Source organism: Cetorhinus maximus, unplaced genomic scaffold (assembly GCF_964194155.1).
Source record: "Cetorhinus maximus unplaced genomic scaffold, sCetMax3.hap1.1 HAP1_SCAFFOLD_899, whole genome shotgun sequence".
Taxonomy (NCBI): Eukaryota; Metazoa; Chordata; class Chondrichthyes; order Lamniformes; family Cetorhinidae; genus Cetorhinus; species Cetorhinus maximus.
Window position 1 is genome coordinate 130,709 of NW_027596841.1, and position 6,000 is coordinate 136,708.

A 6,000-nucleotide genomic window follows, 5' to 3' on the forward strand; every position below is an offset into this window, starting at 1 on the left:
GTGAGCATAAAGGTTAATATGAATAAAAATAAAAATTAAAAATAAAAATGTTGAAAGGTTACTTAGTTAAAGAAAAGGATTTGCAATAATATTTACGAATGGTTCAAAGGCTGCAATCAGACACCCTATGAGTCAGCTTCTATGCCACTCTGATCATGGGCACTTCATGTGTGAAGTGTTAGGGTACAGTGTCAGTCTAGATTACTTACTCAAGTAGGGTTTGAGCTTCCAACTCCAAAAAGGGAAGAACGCCATCACTGAGCCAGTATCCACTGGGAGCATCCACAGCAGATGCTGCTGGCAGGAACAGCTAATTCCCCTATTTTCTCAATCCATATGCCGATTTATAAAGTGCGTTCAGGCCGTCCGTTTTATAGGGCGTTTACAACAGTCAGGGGAGAGGTTTTACACTCAGTTTATGACAAAATGAGCGCACAGAAGCAGCTAGTCCGCGGGCAATTCCTGAGACCACCACAAAAAGAATTGGTTCAAGGCCGAGGGCCATTGCTGGAGAATCTACAGGCTAAGAGATGGCACCAAGTAGGAATCAGTAGTAGGAATCCCGGCTGCTTTCTCTCCTCTTGGAGGTCAATTGAGATGGCAAAGATACTTTCTAGCCCATCTGATCATGACCTGAAGCCAATTACCCAGATACACATCATGAATAGAAACCCTCCTGTCCTGCCAAGACATTTGTAGGTGAGTAGATTGCAGTTAAGGAATTGGTGCAGTTGCACAGGTAACACATACACACTCCCACACACACACACACACCCCCTCCCCTCCCCTCCCCCTCCCACACACGCCCACACCAAACTAACGCGATGTTCAATAAACCTTCACTTCCGCTGAGTCACCACCTTAACCAGGGTTCCTGACATGCTGCAAGTCCCTCATACCTGCTTAACCCAACACAACACCTGCTTAACCCAACACAAAACACACCAACATCAGCTCCTCCGAGAATGGATTTGACTTGCAGCTAAAACCATGAACTAGAAGGTCGCATGAAGGTTGCAAGTGGCCATAGTCTGCATCAGCTCAGTGGGTAGCTATTCTTGCCAGGAAGTCAGAAGGATACAAGTCCCCCTCCAGAGACTTGAGCACCAAATCCAGGCTGACGCTCCCAGTGCTGAGCCGAGGGAGTGCTACCCTGTCAGAGATGCCATTACCTGGATGAGATGTTAAACTGAGGCTGTGTCTGCCCTCTCAGGTGAATATATAAAAAAAAATGCCCGGGCACTATTTCGAAGGGTAAGCAGGTTCTCTCGGGTCTCCTGACCAACATTCATCCCTCAACCCACATCACCAAAACAGGTGATCTGGTCATAATCACAATGTTGTTGGTGGGAGCTTGCTCTGCACAAATTGGTTGCTGTGTTTTCTGCATTACAACAGTGCTGACATTTCAAAAAATTATTTCTTTGGCTGTGAAGCATTTCAGGGCTTCTTGATGCCACAGTAGTCGCTATACAGATGCTACATTTTCCCTTCTCTTCTTTGCTTAGAGCCACCATCGAAACAAATCACTCAAACGCCTGCTCACAAGAACGTCCCATTAGACTACACCAAAAGGATGATGGGAAATGGGTCCGTCAATACACCTTGTTCATAATGAGTTCCTGATTTCCGTCAACTGTGGGCCGTTCTGTCAAGTGCGCGACAGACACTTCCTCACGGGGAAAGGAATGGGGTCGGAAAGCGAAGAATACTGTAGGACCAATGGATCTCCTAAATAGGGCCCCATTCCCTCGTTGTGTGGGACCTGGGAGAGCCTGGCAATTTGCTGCATTCTCCCACTGCCAGGCAAGCACAAAAGTTCCCACTCAGTTAGGATACCACCGGCAAAGATGGAACCCAGGGCTGTAAAAAGCAGTGAACTTGCCGAGGGTGACAGACAAATGGGAGGTGGGCGGCAAGACTTTTATCCTTAGGATGTAGTTATTACTGGCATTTATTGGCTAGTTCCCTAATTCTCCTGGGCAAGGGGGTGCTAGACACTGGAGTGCGCGTGGTGTCCAGTTTAATGCTGGTTATCCCTTAATACAACAGAGTTGCCTGCTAAGCTGATTTAGAAAGCAGTCAATGTTTAAAAGGTGGATATCCATTTACTGAATCAGGCAGAAGGCATTCTGTGATTCGCAACTGTTTTATTGTTAAACTATAGTTCAGAACAAATACCAGTTTCCACTCCTCCCTGCAGGATCCTTTCCCTCTCCAGAAGCTAACTAACTACTGGGGGAAACCCAGCTCTTAAGTACAGGCTTCAATAAGCATCACCTGCTCTTAATTCACTCTGAAGCTTGTCCTGGTTTACCCTTAAAGGAAGCTGCATTGCTAATATTGTCAGTCAAGAGCCAATGACTGTATTGTGGGTTTACATATAGGACAGGACAGCAGGTTTCCTTCCTTAAGAAGGATATTAATGTGATTTACATAATTTATATGATAATTGGACAGCTTCAGAGTCACATTTTAAAATTGCCAGCTATTTCTATAAACAATTTCCAGATAAAACCAAATGCAAATTCTCCAATTCGTTAAATTTAAAATGCTTTGGGATATTTGAAAGCAGGTACAAGATACTAGGGGGAAGTGATTAAATTTGCACATCTTGTTCGACTAAGTATTGCCAATGTACTAAAGTCACATACCTATCGCGGATTGACACCAGTCCTCCACCAATTCATTCACAACTCTGCATGATCACACAATTTAGTGCTCAACAGGGTGCATGCGAAGTGGAACAGTTTTGTTATAAGAGAAAGGGCAGCGAAATGCTAGGAATGAGCACTTTACAAGAATGGGGAGAATTGCAAGAATTCAGAGGAAATCCATTGTAGAAACCCGAGTGAGGGCATTTTGGGCACAATTGAGAAATCACGAGCAGAATGCGCTTAAAATTGCACCGGTTAGGTTAGGTTTCAGGTCGGTTAACACTCACAAATCCAGCAAAATCAGGCAGCGGAAGAGAATAGAATGCAACTGTTTATATTTTGCCCCTTTCCACCTGGTGCAGTTTTATGTATACATCTGAAAATGGATTTAAATCACCAACAGCAAGCAGTTTGAATGAGAGTGCACAGCAACATCACCTGTGAATAACCTGATTTTGAAAATAGCCCCCGAGCCATTTACTAGCTTCATTGAGTGAACGAAACATTTTTTGATAATGACAAACTTTTAAAAAAACTTATCTATTAGCGCCCTTACGTATTATGAAAATGAGACAATTTAAAAAGCGTCCCTGAACCCAGTGCAATCCTGATCTGGGATAAAAGCAAAAAACTGCGGATGCTGGAAATCCAAAACAAAAACAGAAACACCTGGAAAAACTCAGCAGGTCTGGCAGCAACGGCGGAGAAGAGCACAGCTGTCGTTTCGAGTCCTCATGACCCTTCAACAGAACTGAACAGTTCTGTTGAGGGGTCATGAGGACTCGAAACATCAACTGATCTGGGGCCTGGTTTGCACATCTAGAATCTTGAACCAGTGTAAAAGGTCACAGAAAACATGAGCATAAGTGATTATGGGCATAACTGACTTGTATTTAAAATTCCCCTGATCGTTTGCGCAGGTTCCAACAATTGCACCCAGGGGGCACTGAAGTAACCAGTGAAAACCAACAGAAACTCAAACCCCAGTGGCTTGAAGTGGTTGAGGAATGAGGGATGTTTAAATCAGCTGAAACACTTCCCAACACCAGAAGAGCCATCCACTTTTCAGACGAGATCAACAATTAAAATGGGTTAATAATTACCCAACACCTCCCTCTCCCAATTCACTTCGGTCATCAGGTTTATTCGGTATATCAATGGGCTATTTAAAAAAAAACTTAACCCTACGCACTTAATCTAAGGTAACTGAATTCAAATCACTTTTACCACTGTTCCCAACACTAGGTGGTCGTAAGGGAGGAAAGCACTTGAAATACAGGGTTCATGATAGAAACTGCTGCAGATTTACTTGAAATCTTCAAGACCCTTTTTCCCATTTATAAGCTTTCATTATCAGGACTGTCATCTCTGCAGGACATGCCTGATTTAGCTAGCGCTGCCCATATAAATGGTAGTGGAATACAAACATTAGACACTGCTAAAGCAGAAACAGGTTCATTCTCATGTCAAAATGCTCTGTCTGGACACAGCCAAAATTTGAAAGGGCAAAAGAAAATCAATCATCTAGATTTGTACAATTGGGTGTCCTGTCTTTCCCCTACCGGCTGCCCCATCCCTGATCTCCAGCTCAAAACTGACATCCTCTATCATAACATTGTACTGCAATCCTGACTGATAATACTTCAAGCAGCATCCGAAAAATTAACCTTAAAACATTACAGTGAGATGACAAAACAGTGTGCATAGGTCAACTAAGCTGATCACAAGAATGTGCATCAACCCTTTAAGACATTAAGATATAAATAACATCATGGGACTTGGAGTGGGTTTTGCTGTTGCAACCATTCAAAACCGAAGTGTGGAGTGATTCATTCCTATCTTCTTTCAAGGCCAAAGAAAGATTGGGCAGAAAAATATCCCAGAGATATGAATTTGTGACTAACACCACTGTCCCTCGCACAGGGTATGTTTAAAACGTAGGGGAGGCCACTTTCTGTTACATAACAGCAACCTCAGCTTACACACGGGTCCAACTCTGCACCACAAACTCCAGTCAATCCCATGAACCACTTACAGCCAGGACAATCATTCTCCACTGTACACTCAGGAGGCGCTGGCGACAGGTGTGCAAGGCTATCAGCTTCCATGGTGAGCCAAGTCCAAAAGCAAAGAAGAAAAAAAGCCCAAGATCTCACCCTTACAGGCTGGATTTCAAAATCTTTTATACATAAAACCTTCACTCTCAAACGAAGTGCAGCTAGCCTTGCCCTGGCCACCTTGGGAACAGTCACAAGTCAGACTCAATGTATTGATCATGTGGGAGCAGCAGCCAGTCACTGACAGTGTCAGAGAACGACACCACTCAGCACAGCTGACTAGACGACAGCAAGTCAGGCAGTGACTCAGCAGTTTCCTTTCTCCAATCAGATGCTAAATCCCTTTCCCCTCACACTGAAGGGAAACCAACTTTGACACAGAATTACAGAAATTTTACAGCATCCACACTGGCCTATTGTCAGTGTTTATATGCCTCAGACGAACAATCTGTATATCCTCCCCTTCCTTTCTCCTTCATATACTCATTTTCCTCAGCCACCTTTATCAGCAAAACTTTTTATTCCCTTCTCCCTCATTTATTTACCTCACTTCCCCTTAGACCTGTCTATGCCGTTCACCTTAACCGCTCCATGTAGTAGCAAGTTCCACGTTCTCCCCACTCTCTGAGTAAAGACATTTCACCTGAACTCCTTACTGGATTTATTTGTGACCATCTTATAATTATAATTGCTAGCTTTGGACTCCCCAGTGATGCTCCATTTCATCAGCTATAATAGACCACCATCGGAGGCTTTCAAGATCAGCGGTGGGCTAAAGCAGGGCTGTGACCTGGCACCAACTCTCTCCAGCATATTTTTCTCCATGATGCTAGCCTATGCTTTCAGGGAGTCAAATCAGGGTTGCAAGCTAGAGCTGACAACAAGCTGTTCAACTTGGCAAGGCTGCACGCCAAGACCAAAGTGCATAATGTCCTAGTTCGTGGGTTTGCTGACAATAGCATGCTGGCATCCCATACTGAAGCTCGCTTGCAACAGTTTGTGGATCGGTCCTCCTGGGCCGGCAAGGAGTTTGGACGGAGAATTAGTGTCAAGATGACCAAAGTTATGGGGCAGGACATAGAGACTCCACCTTCCTTCAACATTGATAACCTCACTCAGGACAGCTTCACATACCTTGGATCAACCATTACCAGCAGCCTGTCCCCTGGTGCCAAAATCAGCACCAGGGCTTCCAATGCTGCAGCTATCATGTCAAAGTTAAGGAATCAAGTTTGGGCCAACAGCAAACTAACTGAAAATACAAAGCTCTGGGCATGCCAGGCTTG